At 40.9% G+C, this 19,134-nt stretch overlaps 1 protein-coding gene across 2 annotated transcripts in view; it reads right to left on the bottom strand.

Annotated features, from left to right (window-relative positions):
- The window catches only part of grik2 (glutamate receptor, ionotropic, kainate 2), a 344,433-nt gene that overhangs the window by 20,849 nt on the left and 304,450 nt on the right, over positions 1 to 19,134 (bottom strand). The gene's annotated exons all lie outside the window — the stretch shown is intronic.

The raw sequence follows: 19,134 nt of genomic DNA, 5'->3' as shown, positions 1-19,134 counted from the left end.
ACAATCACCTAAAGGATTATTAGGAACACCATACTAATACCGTGTTTGACCCCCTTTTGCCTTCAAAACTGCCTTAATTCTACGTGGCATTGATTTAACAAGGTGCTGAAAGCATTCTTAGAAATTTTGGCCCATATTGATAGGATAGCATCTTGCAGTTGATGGAGATTTGTGGGATGCACATCCAGGGCACGAAGCTCCTGTTCCACCACATCTGGAACAGGGCCTAAAGTGTGCCAAGAAAACATCCCCCACACCATTACACCACCTCCACCAGCCTGCACAGTGGTAACAAGGCATGATGGATCCATGTTCTCATTCTGTTTATGCCAAATTCTGACTCTACCATCTGAATGTCTCAACAGAAATCCAGACTCATCAGACCAGGCAACATTTTTCCAGTCTTCAACTGTCCAATTTTGGTGAGCTCGTGCAAATTGTATCCTCTTTTTCCTATTTGTAGCGGAGATGAGTGGTACCCGGTGGGGTCTTCTGCTGTTGTAGCCCATCCACCTCAAGGTTGTGTGTGTTGTGGCTTCACAAATGCTTTGCTGCATACCTCGGTTGTAACGAGTGGTTATTTCAGTCAAAGTTGCTCTTCTATCAGCTTGAATCAGCCGGCCCATTCTCCTCTGACCTCGAGCATCAACAAGGCATTTTCGCCCACAGGACTGCTGCATACTGGATGTTTTTCCCTTTTCACACCATTCTTTGTAAACCCTAGAAATGGTTGTGCGTGAAAATCCTAGTAACTGAGCAGATTGTGAAATACCCAGACCGGCCCGTCTGGCACCAACAACCTTGCCACACTGAAAATTGCTTAAATCACCTTTCTTTCCCATTCTGACATTAAGTTTGGAGTTCATGAGAATGTCTTGACCAGGACCACACCCCTAAATGCATTGAAGCAACTGCCATGTGATTGGTGGATTAGATAATTGCATTAATGAGAAATTGAACAGGTGTTCCTAATAATCCTTTAGGTGAGTGTATATTGTTTAAATGTAAACTGTCAATATTTCAAAAGAAAGAACATAACAACTGCTTTAAATCAAGGATACAAAAAAGTAAGTTTCATAACAGTTTAAGTTTCATAACAAAGAAAATTTATGTTTTTAATTAAACACTTTTGTCCAGATCGGATTCAAACGATGATCAAAACACAGATAAATTAGATCAAGTGGAGTCCATAAAAAACCCAAAGCTTCACAGTCATTTCCTCTCCATGGGTTTTACATTTTATTTGGTAACATTAGGCAGTTTTGATCTATATACTGTTCAAAGCTGATAATCATTTTAGCTTATGTGTGTAAACAACGTCTATCCACTCTTCCTGCTTTACGCAGAACATTGTCTTAACTTGTTTTTGGATGGTGTAATAGTGCCCTCAACCATATTACAGTAAAAACATGGATTGCTGGAAAATCTTGGCGGGGTTAAAAGTTAAAAGGGTCCTTAAACAACATCTGCAAAGTTATGAAGCTCAAAGTTCAATCCAGAGGGAGATATTTTATTTTACAGAAATGTGTTTAAGGACTACAACAAACATCTGGTAGGGACTACAATGAGCTTTTTCAAAGTTTAATGACATCACAAACCCTAACATTTACATAAACCCTGCCCCAGGAACACACAGCAAAGGAGGCCATGTTGGGTGGCTTTAGAGAAGAGTTGTTGTAGTGTTGTTGCCATGCCTTCAAACTGCTGTTATTTCCACCCCTTCATGAACTCTGCAGTATTAGCATAAACAAGTTGTCTCGTAAGCAGCTCAAGTGTTTTGTTGTTGAGTGAACATAACAATCTTCATGTACTCCCGACATCTGAGCCCCTAAAGACAAATTGGATACATTTTGTTTTTAGAATGCGCACCCACATAACTAATGTCTGTCCGAATCTTTTTACACCAGACTGCTTTGTCAAGGAGGTTCAATACGAAGGGACAATACAAAACAAGAGTTTTTACACAAGAATGGATCAGATGTTCATGATCCAGCTTATAGAGTGATGGTCAGGACAGTATTGGAATGGCAGTAACACGCACTTTATTACAGTTCATCAGAGTTATTTTATGGATATAAAGTTTACAGGCATAAGGTCAGTATATATTTGTTGACTGCTAGTTGTAAGGAGTGGTTTGTGTAATTTGCTGTGTATGTTGATGATAATGCAAGGGAGAGAGAGTTTATGGACAAGACTTTAATGCGCACTTCTTGTACTGTGTTTTATTCAGCTCTTATGGTGATTTTCTGGAGTGAAAACAGATGCTTCATGTTTTGTGTGATGTACAATACACTTCATAAAACTCATTAGTAACATTTTGCCCATCATTCGGAGGGGGTCAGCTATATCAGGCTTGTATTAACAGTGGACAAAAGCAAAATGACAGCAAGAGTTATAACCGTAATTAAACTAAAAGTTATCTTTACTCCATGCTGCATATAATCTCTGGCTCTGTAGGCATTATTGTCTGACTTCGAACTGAACACCGTTACTGACAGTTTCTGACATTTTCAGTGCCGTGAGATTGTCCTGTTTTGTTATTGACGGTGTGTCGTAGCATGAGATCTTGAAGCTCCGCCCTCTTATTGAAAGGGGGCTGGGAGAAGCAGCTCAACTGCATTTAAAGAGACGGCACTTTTTTTTCTCCCAAAAAGGTGATAATTTTAACATGCTATTAAAATTTATGTGTGAGGTATTTTGAGCTAAAACTTCACATACACACTCATCAAAGACTTTACATCTTGTAAAAAGGGTAATAAAAGGTGCCCTTTAAGGCCATCTAATATAAAATATGACCAAAATAAAAATTATTTTGCTTAAAGAAAAAAATACTATTTTGATGAGAACCAGATCAGTGAACATTTTCCCTCCTAAAGAATCAGTTGTTCACAAAACAGACTGAACAATTTGTTCAAGAAAATCCCTGCCTCAATGATCTGGTAACAGCGGTTCTCTAGTTAACAGCTCACTGGAGGGGAAGATTATAAGTGAATCACAAATTAAATTTCGGTCTGTTGGTGAAATGCTTGGTTTCAGAAGACCTTGAGTACAGCATACCAGTACTGCTTACCTCATTTTGAAGCTTAACATTCATGGTGAATGTAAAATGCTGTTGTTTAAAAAAAAAAAAAAAAAAAAAAAAGAATCATGCATAGACTCAATTTCACAAATTAATTTCAAATTAATAATTAATTACTATTATAATTAATATTGTATAAAGTATACAGTACTTCATTCTTCATCAGTTCGATGTATTGAGAAATACATAGCAAGACTAAACGGTGATGTAAAAACATTTCTAATGAATTGCTCTACTACAAGGCTTTGAGAAATGCAGAAACATTGAAAAAGAAACATGTTTGTCACTTTGGCAGTGCGAGATTATGTTTCTCACAGTCATGCGAGCAGTACAAAGGTGAGAAATACAGACACTAATGCAGTACGAGCCATAAAAGCCTAATGCTGTTTGTTGAAACACTGCTCCCAGGGTGCCATTGATAACACACCAATAAAACCCAATTACATTCGAGGGACTGGCATTTCCCAATATTATCTATTTATTTTCTCTCTAATTAAAACTAGTTGCTATTCTTAATTTGATGTAATGTTTCCTTCTGGGCCTCCTCGCAGGCTTCATAACCCTCCCTGATTCCTATCAGCCATTTCACCTCCCTCGCAAAAAGAGGTAAACAGGTCGCGTTCCCTTCGTTCAGCACAGATCAAAAATGGCTGGAGAAGTGATTTCTCATGTCATTTGAAATATGAGGTAGAACAAGAGCACTCACAAATCTCGCTGATCCTTTCATGTTGTAATAATGGTACTGCTGTAGTTAACTGTCTATTATAAGGACTGTACTATTGCCTGAATAATAGACAACTCATCTGTTATTTTGCTCAAATTCACCACATAAGTACATGTAGCACAAAGTGCTCTTTATTTGCCGAAATCAAACTCGCATTTCTTTCATGCTCACTGTTAGCACTTAGAAAGGGCTTTGTATAATAGTAGAGCAGTAATTTGGATGGTTTTAGTGACTATCATTTTTACCTACTGTATAACAACACATGTATTGTAAATCCATGGACTAGATTTTTTCCATCACATTTTTTATATATATATATATTTTTTTTTTACATTTGTAAAACTTTTACATTTGTATATTTTCCCTGTTGCATCAAATGCCTTAACTCTCTAAACATTAGAATAATTTGGATTAATTTGGACTTTGTGTAGTTAATATATTGCAGTATACAGTTCCTTTTTAAGATAATGGGGGGGGGGGGATATTAAGAAAGAGGCAGAGGTATTTTGCAACAGTGTTTTACTTATCTCTCTTGCTCAAATGACAACAAACAAACCAATAAATAAATAAATCTTTATTTTTCAATATTAATCCAAATGGATTAAAATATTCTTCTATGTAAACCTGCATTTAAAGGTGCCATAAAATGAAACATTTAATTAACCTTGCCATAGTGAGTTAGAGTTCAGTACATGGACATCACATACTGTGAGTCTCAAACACCATTGCCTCCTAGTTCTTATGTAAATCTTGTGCATGAAAAACATTACGGAAAAATAAACAAATCTCAACATAACACCACCTGTGACGCAATCGCTGGGATTATTAATATGTACGCCCCCAACATTTGCATCTGTCCAAACATGTTCCTTGTCAGGCAGAACTATAGCTGAATCATCAGGACTGCAGGTAAACAAGCGACACTCGAGGATAGCCAAAAGGCAGATCAAGAACACAGATGTCGTGTTCCAGGCTGTGCAGGGGACGTGAGGACTTTACATACCCTTCCCATAGATAAAAAATGTCAACAGTCATGGTTGATGTTAATTATAATCGGATACCGCAAAATAATTTAATTCAAAATATTTTGTTTGTTCGGCCCAGTTCAAGCAAGCTTCGCTCAGCGTCTTAAACTGAAGAAAGGGGAAACTGTATTTCTGCAAGCAGTAAGAAGTGATTTATCCACTTATTGACTGTTTAAACAATTTCTGATTAAATTGAAAGTTTCTTAGAGGAACTGCATTGTCTAGATGATGCAAGTACCATACAAAACTAAATAGTGTCTAATGACAAAGGGTAATATTATTTTGTATTACAAAATACAACCGTAGATACTTTGCTTACAGATCGTTCACTCGATCCTGCTAGCAAACGCCACCTTCTCCACCATATAAGTTAAAACGACAGTCATTTGACAAGACTATGCGTTTTGTAAAAATATATATCGGCTATTTATATTTTTGAGAACTGAAGTATGTTGTTTTTGCATGCTTGTATTTCAGAGTACATCACAGTCACTGCGTAGCCTACATTGTGACTAACGTTATATAAACACACAATATCGGTGACGAAAGAAGACGAGTCTAAAATGTAGTTTAAAAAATAAAAACTTGAACAAAAAACACTGGTTTTGGTTTTGTTGGAGGAAAAGAAGTGCGTTCATACTTGTGGTTGTCAGATTTTAGTAATTTAAATTCCCCAATCAGAGCTTTTCTGTGAAAAGAACACGTATACTCTCCGGTGTTTAACCTTAACATGTCCAATCTGGCAACCATATTCAGCTCTCTCTTGTGTGTGGATGATCTGAAAACACCAATAAACAAGTAAGCTGCATTTTAGCAATCTCCATTTGAGATGTTCTGCTTAAAGGGTTAGTTCACCCAAAAATGAAAATTATTTCATTAATTACTCACCCTCAAGACTTTCGTTCATCTTCAGAACACAAATGAAGATATTTTTGTTGAAAGCTGAGAAAGGCTTCAGAAAGGCCTCCATTGGCATTCAGTACATTCCCACTCATAAGACCCATAAAGGCACTAAACACATCGATACAAAGTCCATCTCACTACAGTGGTTGTACAATAATTTTACAAAGCGACGAGAATAGTTTTTGTGCACAATCAAAATAATGACTTTATTCGCCAAATGATTGTCTTTCGTGTAGGTCTCAGACGTGAACTCACGCGATAGCGGCGCTCCTCCACGCTTCTGGGTAATGTTTCTGAACGGCGGATCTGCATCATATTATTGCGCATACGTCAAGTTTTACGTCAGTAACATGGTGGATAAAATCGTTATTTAGATTTTTGTGCCCAAATAACTTTTTTTTTTTTTTTATTATTGTACAGCCACTGTAGTCAGATGGACTTGAATCAATGTTTTTAGTGCCTTGTGTGGGTCTTGTGAGTGGGAATGTACTGAATGAAGGTCTTACGGGTGTCCAACGACATGAGGGTGAGTAATTAATAAAATAATTTTCATTTTTGTGTGAACTAATCCTTTAAAGTGTCATTCAGTCGGTGTGTGTTCTGTCAGGACTCACGAGCCGCTTTGTGAACAACTGAACTGCTGTGCTGTGAGTGGCTGAAATAAGCCAATCAGAGCAGAGCTCAACATTAATATTCATGACTCTTCTAAATAAGGCAAAAACAGAGAATTACATCCTAGGGACATTACATTATAGGGTAAATGGACCTGTAAAACTGTATCTGGACAATTTTTTCCCCCTAAATAAGCCACATACCCTCTATGTAGATATCAGAGAACAATTTAACATGTTTTTTCAACTTATTCTAAGGCACCTTTAATAGCAATAATACAACACGTTATGGACTTTACTTGCTAATGTTTTCTTTAAATTCCACTAAAACAAAAACCACAAGTTACTTTTTTGTAGTCACCTTATAAAAAAAAAAAATAATGTTGTGTGGGTGAAACATGAATAAATGTGTTCTTTTTATGCTTTTGTGAGATTCACTTAACTGATGTGAAGTACTCTTTCATTGAAACAAAAAGCCTGAATACAGACATATCAAATCCATATTCTACGATATCAAAGACTCATTGATACACTAGAAAATTAAGGTTCTCAAATGCATGCCTCTATAGCAAATCGACGAGGTAACTTTATTAAGTAAGAACAGAAGATATCTTAAATAAAGGAATCGGATACTAGTAGCTCCTCATGCACATGTAAACTCCTGACAGATGTTTGATGACATGGCATTGTGCATGACTCTTCTTAATGATGCCTCCAGGGACGGGGCCCGTCCACAGGCTGAAAGCTGACTGGGGGGCTTTCTATTTTCACAATCCTCAAGGGGCAAGTGGCACAGCCCTGAAACATTGATATAAACTGCAAGTTCTACACTCATTTAACAAGACAATGAAATCGCAAGTGAAAAAGGAGCTCACAGCAATGTGTGTTGTATTGTAGTTTCTGTCATTGAACCAATGGTGTGAGATTGGACTACATGTTTTGAACAACAGAAAATGGAAGGGAGCCTTTGGGAAACCGATTTGGAAACTCATTCTGGAAAATTACTTGTGGTTTCACTACCCTTGAAAAACACGTGCACTTGTAGTGAGCATGCACCTGCAGGAATGTTCCAATCTTAAAAAAGTATACACTTGTGTGTATACACAAAAAAAGTGTTATTTTACCCTTAAACTTAACCATCTCACCACACCTGTCCCTATCTTACCCTTAAAATGACCCACACCACCACACCTGTCCCTAACTTTACCCTTAAACTGACCTATACCACCACACCTGTCCCTAACTCTACCCTTAAACTGACCCACACTACCACACCTGTCCCTAACTTTACCCTTAAACTGACCCACACCACCACACCTGACCCTAACTTTACCCTTAAACTGACCCACACCGCCACACCCGTCTCTAACTCTACCCTTAAACTGACCCACACCACCACACCTGTCCCTAACTCTACCCTTAAACTGACCCACACCACCACACCTGTCCCTAACTTTACCCTTAAATTGACCCACACCACCACACCTGACCCTAACGTTACCCTTAAACTGACCCACACCACCACACCTGTCTCTAACTCTACCCTTAAACTGACCCACACCACCACACCTGTCCCTAACTTTACCCTTAAACTGACCCACACCACCACACCTGTCCCTAACTTTACCCTTAAACTGACCCACACCACCACACCTGTCTCTAACTCTACCCTTAAACTGACCCACACCACCACACCTGTCCCTAACTTTACCCTTAAACTGACCCACACCACCACACCTGTCCCTAACTTTACCCTTAAACTGACCCACACCACCACACCTGACCCTAACGTTACCCTTAAACTGACCCACACCACCACACCTGTCTCTAACTCTACCCTTAAACTGACCCACACCACCACACCTGTCCCTAACTTTACCCTTAAACTGACCCACACCACCACACCTGTCCCTAACTTTACCCTTAAACTGACCCACACCACCACACCTGTCTCTAACTCTACCCTTAAACTGACCCACACCACCACACCTGTCCCTAACTTTACCCTTAAACTGACCAACACCACCACACCTGTCCCTAACTTTACCCTTAAACTCACCCACACCACCACACCTATCCCTAACTCTACCCTTAAACTGACCCATACCAGCACACCAGTCCCTAACTCTACCCTTAAACTGACCCACACCACCACACCTGACCCTAACTTTACCCTTAAAATGACCCACACCACCACACCTGTCCCTAACTTTACCCTTAAACTGACCCACACCTGTCCCTAACTTTACCCTTAAACTGACCCACACCACCACACCTGTCCCTAACTTTACCCTTAAACTGACCCACACCACCACACCTGTCCCTAACTCTACCCTTAAACTGACTCACACCACCACACCTGTCCCTAACTCTACCCTTAAACTGACCCACACCACCACACCTGCCCATAACTTTACCCTTAAACTGACCCACACCACCACACCTGTCCCTAACTTTACCCTTAAACTTACCCACACCATCACACCTGTCCCTAACTTTACCCTTAAACTGACCCACACCACCACACCTGTCCCTACTTTACCCTTAAACTGACCCACACCACCACACCTGTCCCTAACTTTATCCTTAGACTGACCCATACCATCACACATGTCCTTAACTTTACCCTTAAACTGACCCACACCACCACACCTGTCCCTAACTCTACCCTTAAACTGACCCACACCACCACACCTGACCCTAACTTTACCCTTAAACTGGCCCATACCACCACACCTGTCACTAACTTTACCCTTAAACTGACCCACACCATCACACCTGCCCCTAACGTTACCATTAACTTCAAAACATTTAAATTAACCATCTGATGTCACATATGGACTACTTTGATGATGTTTTTATTACCTTTCTGGAAAGGGACAGTATACCGTACATACATTTTCAATGGAGGAACAGAAAGCACTCAGACTAAATATAAAATACATTAAACTGTGTTCTGAAGATGAACGGAGGTCTTACGGGTGTGGAACAGCATTAGGGTGAGTCATTAATGACATAAATTTCATTTTTGGGTGAACTAACTCTTTAAATTTACCCTTAAACTTAAAGGCACAGTTCACTCAAAAATTAAAATGTTGTCATCATTTGCTTATCACCACTTTTTTTCTTTATTTTTCTTGACAACTTTTTTCTTCTACAGAAGAAAGCAACCTGGTCTCACAGAATTCTGTGAAATGAACATGACCCCTTAACTCAACATCTGTTGCAGTTTCACTGAATCACTGAGAATTCTTGATGGGTCCACAGAAGTGATGCCAATCTAAGTCAATGACAGTATACAGACCTTTTGGGCATGGTTATCGTCATGAAACTGAAACATGAAAAAAATAAAGCGATACTTTGAAAACACATCAGATCTCAATGGGGGAAAATATGCTAGATATCTATACTGTTATGGACTAGGTAATGGGTTAGGAACAAAAGGATCCCACATCATTGGCTGGAAAAGAAAATGATCAACCTACAGAGGATTAAATTCAAAGACACTGTGAAAATCCATTACCCTAGTCCATTTTGTTGAAATTCTATTGCAGCAACTCAAAATAGTACTCAGTAGTTTGTATGGCCCCCACATGCTTGTATGCATGCCTGACAACGCTCCTAATGAGACAATGGATAGTATTTCCTCCCAGATCTGGACCAGGGCATCACTGAGCACCCGGACAGTCTGAGGTGCAACCTAGCACCATCAGATGGACAGGAGCACAATGTCCCAGAGGTGTTCTTTTGGATTTAGGTCAGGTGAGTGTGGTGGCCATTCAATGTTATCAATTCCGTCGTCCTCCAGGAACTGCTTGCGTACTCTTGCCACATGAGGCCAGGCATTGTTGTGCACCAGGAGGAACCCAGGACCCACTGCACCAGCATAGGGTCTGACAATGGGTCCAAGGATTCCATCCCAATACCTAATGGTTGTCAGGGTGCCATTGTCTAGCCTATAGAGGTATGTGCGTCACTGCATGGATATGCCCCCCAGACCATCACTGACCCACCACCAATCTTGATAAATTATGTTACATGCAGCGTAACTTCACAGCTTCTCCAGACTCTTTCTCGACTGTCACGTGTGCTCAGGGTGAACCTGCTCTCATCTGTGAAAAGCAAAGGGCACCAGTGCCGGACTTGCCAATTCTAATGTTCATTGGCAAATGCCAATCGAGCTCCACAGTGCCGGGCAGTGAGCACAGGGCCCACTAGAGGACGTCGGACCCTTAGGCCACCCTCATGAAGTCTGTTTCTGATTGTTTGGTCAGAGACATTCACACCAGCGTCCTGCTGGAGGTCATTTTATAGGGCTCTGGCAGTACTAATCCTGTTCCTCCTTGCACAAAGGAGCAGATACCGGTCCTGCTGGTGGGCTAAGGACCTTCTACTACCCTGTCTAGCTCTCTTATAGTAACTGTCTGTCTCTTGGAATCTCCTTCATGCTCTTGAGACTGTGCTGGGAGACACAGCAAATCTTCTAACAATGGTACGTATTGATTTGCCATCCTGGAGGTGTTGGACTGCCTGTGAAACCTCTGTAGGGTCCAGGTATCGCCTCATGCTACCAGTAGTGACACTGACCCTAGCCAGATGTAAAACTGGTGAAAAACAGTCAGAAAAGATGAGTTGGGAAAAAAATGTCAGTGACTTCCACCTGTAAAACCATTCCTGTTTTGGGGGTTGTCTCATTGTTGCCCCTCTAGTGCACCTGTTGTTGTTTTAATTAACACTAAAGCAGCTGAAACTGATTAACAACCCCTTCTGCTACTTAACTGACCAGATCAATATTTGGGGACTGACTTGATGCTATTCTCTGATTAAAAAGTGTTCCTTTCATTTCTTTGAGCAGTATATTGGACTATGAATCTATTAATTTTCAGCTATTCTGTGAAGCTGCCACCATGTTCATTTCATAGAATTCTGGCTGAAGGAAAGGGATGTAGTTTAGTGTCCAATTCTCACTGTTAACTACAAATTCTGCATTCATAAACTTCAAATTACTGCTTATTAACAATTAGTTAGGTAGTTGTTAAGTTTAAGTATTGGTTAAGATTAAGGGATGTAGAATATGGTCATGCAGAATAAGGCATATTAATATTTGCTTATAAGTACTAATAAACAGCCAATATCAGAGTAATATGCATCAGAATAACCAACTAGTTAATAGTTAAAACAGGACTCTAAATTAAGTGCTAGCATGAAAATTGTGTGTTGCATACAAGGAAAAAGGCAGAGCTGAATGTAAGCTTACAACTGTCTTCAAGAAAACAGCACTGGCACACTGTTTTGAGGACTTCATGTTCACTTTACACCACAATGGCTTGAAACCCAGTAACATTTCACTGCCTCAATACAAAATCAGATTCAATTGTGCCAAGCATTAACATATTCTCATTTAAACATCTAATTAAGCAACACACCAAAACGCAGATGGTCTGAACACTGACCCTTTCTGTTCCAGCGCCTGAACGCTTGCCAGAAGGACTCAGGCATCTCTCACCATCACATTTTCAACATTAATGCATCCTGCCGACTGTGTGCTGCTGAAGTTAGTGAGATATATGCTAAACGCACGCCTGTATGCAGCCTGCCTATGTTAACTGATTCCAAAAGGGTAGGATTAGCAATGGAAATGGCCTGTGCTGAGCTGTCTGGAAACGGCACACAGGGGAGCGATGATGCTAAACATCCTTTTCCATGTGCCCTGCATTTTCTCTACACAATGCAATCCCATGACACGCAACTGACAAGCAAAAAACATCCTCACTGGGTTGTCTGTTAGACAGCATGCCTGACAGATTTGAACCTGCTGAGTGACAAAGCATTAATGTCTGTGAGACGAGGCACTTGATAGCTGGCTTTTGCTGTCCATGTGGAAAAGCCTAGATAGCATCTTAAACCAGCACACCGATCCCCAAACCATGAATGGATTAAGATATTCTGGACTGCTTAGCCCCTGACACACAAGCAATTTATGATTACATGGTTTATAGCCCAATAGTGTCAGAACACCTGCATGAATATTCAGAATTCACCAGTTTACAAGGAAAGCATGCAGCCTTGATCAGCCAGCTGTATTGGTGAATTGAAAGGCGTAAGAGAGAGTAAGAACAGGGAAAATTAAGACAAAGAGGTGAAACAGGACTAGAAAATGAGGCTAGCCGAATTTAAACTCATAAGCACCATGCCTCACAGTTACAGAGCTTCGGTTTCAGCATCTGCCCCCTTTTCAAATAGCTCCAGGGTTAATTATTTGGTAGACTCAGTCTCTGATGGCATGGCCACCGTCTGTGCAAGTCAAGCGAGTCATATTTATTTGCATAGCACTTCTCATCATATAAACAATGCATCGGACTTACTGTCTCATGCATACTTCACACAGAAAGATTGGCTGGCTTCTTTAAAACCTCTGGGAGTCAGGGTGCACCAGTCAAGTATTGTGAAGGTTGTGTGGTTTTAAAGTTGGCAAATTAATGAATATTCATCCTTTTTTGTGTGTGTCATTTTACAACAAGTCCAAAGAGCCCACCTTGTTGGCAAAGGCTATTTACACTAACTTGGGCGTGACTGAACAGAGTTTGAATCTCCCTCAAAATCATCCCAAAATCCATTCATCAACCAATGCATAGAACCAAGACCCCTTCATTATTCCACAACTATATGAAACAAAAGATGGTGACCCTACTTCTGCTGGTTTTGACAAAGGACTGATCACCGAATTTGCCTTTTCAGTGAGTGACATCAAAACTTTCAAAGATACGCAGTGTTGATTTCGAGATATTCACAAGCAGAATCGTATATTCAGCTTTGATTTTAAAGATCTTGAAATAATCAGTATTTATTACTTTTGGACAGACAGAAATTTAAAGCATAAAGTCTACTTTTCTAATAATTTCATCTTCGTTTTCCCCATGGATGGTATAATCTCTTTCAGATAAACCTACACCTAAAGAGTTCTGTCATCTTTTATTCATTCCTCATTCTGAACCCATACTACTTTCATTCATCTTCAAAACATAAATGAAGATATTTTTAATGAATCCTGAGAGATTTATATCTCTCCACCGAAAGTCCATTCTACCTAAAATTTCACACTTCAAAAAGTTTATAAAGACATGGTCAAATTAATCGATATTAATTAATTGGTTTAATCCAAGTCTTCTGAGGAGACACGGTCACTTTATATGATGGACAAATTTAATTTATAAAAGTATCAATGTACATACATAGAGCACATCAAAAAATCATTCTTGGCGAAGCTCAAATGACATGCAAGAATCATGATAGAAATATCTCAGGTTTCACAAAAAATATTTTTATTTTAAAGAAAACCAAACATTGGAAACACTTTATTTTAAGCCCGTATGTATAATGCATTATAAAGGTATTCATAATGTACAGTGCATTATAATGCTTTTCATAAATCATTTTAGCCAAACTTAAAATGCATTATAATATTTGCATATTCTGAAATCCGTTGTTTGTCATTTTCAATGCATTATACTTTCTAAAGGTGTGTTCAATGACTAAATAAGTATTATAATGTATTATAACCGTAGTTATTATTATTCATAAAAACCATAAACACATTATACAGTGCATTACAAGGCATAATTAATGCACTAAAAGTACTTTTTAAATGCATTATACATAAAGGCATTAAGTAAATTGTGAGTAACGACATGAGCATGAGTAACTGATGACACAATTACCATTTTTTTGATGAACTATCCCTTTATGCCAGAGTAAAAACACAAAGTGTATTTCTTATTATTTTTTTTATTTTTTTTAACGTGGACAGTTCTTGGTAAGAAGGTGCTGCAAAATGAGCCAGACTTTATACCAATATATAAAAAGTCCAATTATTCTGTAGAATGTGATCCTAGATCACTGATCCTACTGAGGATCAATAGTCAGCTCCCCCGTTAAGAAATGTAGCTGTCATTATATTCTCACTATCTCAGTATTGACATTCTCTGCCATTCTGGCTCAGTAATATTCTCGTTGGACATTAACTTCCTCCCAGTCTAATGGCTTGATAATGGCGCATGCTTTTATCAGTTGTAATGCAGAGAACTTCTCAGTTGTCCCTGGAACTTTACTGATCAGAGTTTGAAATCTATTTCCAGACTGTTGTTACTGCTATAAGACATATTTAAAAAAGACAACCACACAAGAAATGTGAAAGTTAAAGCTATAAAAGAGGGGAATATGATCAGCAGACATTTTAAATATTGGTATTTTTCTTAGTCAAATGGTATATATCATCAAGTTATGAACTACTTTGATGGTACTTACATATTGATCGTTTGCCCATTTTTTTAAAAAACTTGGGAAACATTTTATTTCAAGGTTAAGTTATGAATTATTAACTAGTTGCTTATTAGCACGCATATTACTAAGATATTGACTGTTTATTAAAACTTATGACCTTATTCTACATCCATCAATCCTACCCAATACCTAAACTTAAATGCTACAAAAACTACCTTACTAACTATTAATAAGCAGTAAATTAGGAGTTTATTGAGGCAAAAGTCGTAGTTAATAGTGAATATGTGTTCCCTATACCAAAGTGTTACCAAAACTTGCCAGTAAAAATCATTATCCAGTTTTGTAGTAAAGCTTGACTATTTTGTCTAAGATCACTTTTTGAATGTCATGCAATAGCCACATTAATACCGAGGCAGTACTCGAGTGTGTACAAGATAAATGTTAATTCCTGGATCAAATACCCTAGTGTTGCCGTTGTCATGTTGTGTTGTCAAATTAGTCTGGAAACGTCCTGTGTTGCTCCTGGTGAGGACATGGTGTAATTCTTCTTGCTTCATTTACTTTCAATTTTGATAACTGCTTCACTTTAACAAAAGCTTATTTCTATGGTATTCAAATTGCAACAAATATATATTTAGGGGCCAAGCACCGAAGGTGTGTAGGCACCTGTTATAATCGTTGGTGTTCTTATTCTTATTCTTCTTCTTCTCATTTCTTCTTCGTCCACTCTTCTTCCGAGTGTATGGCAGCCCATAGAATAGCTTGCGGGAAAGTTCTGAAATTTGGCACACAGATAGAGGACAGTCTGAACTGTCACCATAGCAAATTTTGTGTCTCTAATTTAATCCCTCTAGTGCCACTAACTGTCCAAATTTGCACTCACATTTATGTTAATAACTTTTAAACCATAAAGGGTAGAAACAAAATATTTTTTTGGCACGATGCCAACAAAAAGTATGGAATTCAAGTTGATTCGTGAAACTGTTCTTGAATAACGTGCAAACAAATTCAACTTAGAGAACGCCAAAATGAAGGCTTTTGTGCACTCTAAAAAATGCTGGGTTAAAAACAACCCAAGTTGGGTTGAAAATGGACAAACCCAGAAATTGGGTTGTTTGAATAGGTCTATTCACTGGGTTCAAAAAACCCAGTTTCTGGATTTGTCCATTTTCAACCCAACTTGGGTTGTTTTTAACCCAGTATTTTTAGAGTGTGTATTCTGACCAAAACGTGACATGTGTTATGACAACCAGTGCCACCTAGTCATGCTATATTTTACAAATGTATTTGCGTATCATTGCAAAACTCAGTATGTGTCTACAACACCATGCCCTAAGGTACTAAAAGTTTTTGAGACACCTTGTAGTCATAAGTTTTAACTACATTTCTAAAAATATTAACAACTCTTTTAAAAAATCCTATTGTAATTAAACTGATCTTAATCAATTCCTTGGGTCATGCTGAAAACAAAGACACCAATTTTATCAAACATAGCTGACTGAAATTCCTGTTACTATTCAGTCGGTTACTCTCAACGCCACGTCGGAGTACCGACGAATAGGAAACTCACTAGCGAGAGCCAATCTACTTCAAGTGTAACTAAACAAGCCAATGCACATTGGCATGCAATGACTGCACCAGCTGCTCATGCCACGCAGCGCGGGTATAAATGAGGCACAGGTGCTTGGTGGTGAACGGATTCTCCTGAAATAACTCTCTACAAGCATGTGGTAACATTTTAACGAGTCAAGCTCTTCGGGTGGATCTCTCCTCATTTGGTGTTGGAGTGACGGCATTTCAGCGGGGTCGAAATTTATCTCTTTCTATTTTGTTTTTATTGAGAAAAAAACAAAAGGCTGTTCTCACAGCTGGTTCGGTGCGCTGTTTAGAGCGCTAAAAAGCCGTTTTCACAGCTTGTAAGAAATTGCCTTCTATGAGAAAGAAAGCGCGCATGACAGGCTGCACACATTCCCTGTCTGTGTCGCCGCGACTATCCACTGTGTGTTTCAGCACCCCAGAGAGCATTTTCCCTAAAAGAGCTTCACAGATAGAGCTGGCGGCTTTTTAAAGATGACATTCTACCTGTGTATTTCTGGTTGCGGTTGTTCCCTGTCCTCACTGACGGCCACCAGCATTGTTTCACATGTCTGGGCAGCATGCTGAGACTGCGTTTGTGGGTGGGTCATGTTTTCAAATGAGAACATGACCACGTTGGCACGCTGGTCGCGACTCTTATTTCTCCAGGAAGCTTGAGTCCCCTTTATTTCTAGCTGCGGCTCATGTTGAAAAGCACAGCCGCGGGTCTGCTCAACACTCTGGGAGACCGTGGAGATCAGCGTGCCGTCGGGGAAACCTGGACAGACCTCTCGCTTCTCTGCGTGTCGTGTGCCTTGAGCTGATAAGCTGCAGAGCGCGTTGTTATGGTAACCCAGCGTTCCCTCGGTGCTCTATGTGCGCTGCCCCCCGGCCTATTTCACGTTGTAGCGCCCTCTCTGGTAGCCAACAGGAGAGGTCTACTTTGGTGTAATGGCTGGGGTGACCTGAGGTGGGTGGGGCTTCTTCTGGGAACCAACCCCTAGGGCTCCTCCCCCTCTAGCGCACTGCAAGCTGTGCGGCTTTTGGATGGAATTGCTGGTCCTTCTTATGGGGGAACCTAGCATTTCATTCAGGGCTCCAGCTAAGGATCAGATGTCAATCGCTGCATCGGAGAGAGGGCTGTTGGGCTCTGGGAATGAAGATGATGGGGAGCCCACTGTAATGGTGTGTGCTTTGCTAAAACAGATTCAGAGTTAACAGCCATGCTTTCCTGGGATCAATCCCAGATGTGCCTGTAAAACGTGTCAGTATGTAACTTCTTTGGATTTAGAATGCCAAAGGGGCCAGAACTGCATAAGTTTTTCCTCCCTCACTACCCTCCTTGGTGGGGTGGCTGTACGCAGACCACCTCCGCCCTGCACTCTTAATGCATAAGGGTAGTTCTGAGTTGGGGTTGAGCTGCGCATGTTGAGTAACAGTGATCAGGTCACGGCGCAGGCCCTCGGCTAGACGATGTTCACCTATGTGGTCCAGAAACGCCCCCTGGCTTGCCTTGCTGAGGTGTGACTGGTCATCAAAGTACGCTTCACGATACTCCCATCTCACAAGGTGGCCATATCGGCGACACTGTTGAGAACTGAGCCCAGCAGTTCTTAGCAGTCGGTAGCGGGCTGAGTAAATCAAGAGCTTCCCCTGATGTACCACCAGAGGGCCTCATGGGCCGCCCCTCAGTCTGCTTGTCGCCAAGGGCCCTCTACTGTGAAAAAAACCCTCTACTGTGTTCGCTGCAGGGGGACGATGCCACCCGTCTCTACGGCTGTTTAAGCGGTCGGTGAAACATCACCTCTGAGATGGGTGACCTGGAGATGGGCGGGGCTTTTCCCCGGAAGAGGGCCGGGTGAATTTTTTTAGTCTAAATTCTGTTCGGCTGCTGGTCACAACCAGTGTTACCCAAATTCTCAAAAAAAAAAAAAAAAAAAAAAAAAAAACCTATGTCTGGGTCCTCAGGGGGCTTGGAGAGTTGTGGCCGGTCAAACGCCGGACCACACTCATCCTCCTCCTCTTTGCCAGCAGGCAGCAGCGGGTGACGCAGGGGCACACCACAGCCTCCTCGTGGACCGCCTGCGGAATCAAGTATGTGTTGCACATTCACACCTCACTCAGTATGTGTCTCTTTTCTCGCTATGGAGTTAGATTCGGTCAAGCAGACAGCGAGCCTCACAGAAGAGCATGTCCAGTCGATGCTGAACTGCCTGAACATGTTTCAAGACAGGATGGCGGTTCCACTGAAACTATTTCAGAGGCTCCTGGGGCATATGGCGGCCGTGGCAGCAGCAACACTGCTCGGCCTGCTTCATATGAGACCGCTTCAGCATTGGAGTGCCTCTAGAACAGGTGTCCAGGCATGTTGTGATCTTCATGAATGCTTCGACCATGGGCTGTGGTGCCACATACAACAGGCATGCAGTGTCAGGGGATGGACGGGCCCGGACCTGCATTGGCACATCAATTGTCTCGAGTTGCTAGCAGTACATCGTGCACCAAGGCGCCTCAAAGGCTGGTTACAGGGCAAAGATGTATTGGTCCATATGGACAACACTATGATCGGTGCGTACATCAACCGCCAAGGTGGTCATCGCTCCTGTCGCATGTCGCAACACGCCCCCCATGTCCTCCTCTGGAGTAAGAAGTGTCTGAGGTCACTTCAGGCCATTCATGTCCCTGGAGTGCACAACCCCGTGGCCGACGAGCTGTCACGAGCTGCGCTCCCGGGAGAGTGGCAACTCCACCCCCAGGTGGTCCAGCTGATTTGGGTTCAGTTCAGGGTGGCACAGGTCGACCAGTTTGCCTCCCCAGAAACATCCCACGGCCAGTGGTTTTATTCGCTGACCGAGGGCACACTCGGCACAGATGTACTTGCGCACAGCTGGTCCCGGGGCCTGCGCAAATATGCATTTCCCTCAGTGAGCCTACTTG

Source organism: Pseudorasbora parva, chromosome 7 (assembly GCF_024679245.1).
Source record: "Pseudorasbora parva isolate DD20220531a chromosome 7, ASM2467924v1, whole genome shotgun sequence".
In the NCBI taxonomy this organism is placed as follows: Eukaryota; Metazoa; Chordata; class Actinopteri; order Cypriniformes; family Gobionidae; genus Pseudorasbora; species Pseudorasbora parva.
This window is presented reverse-complemented; position numbering and strand designations above follow the sequence as displayed.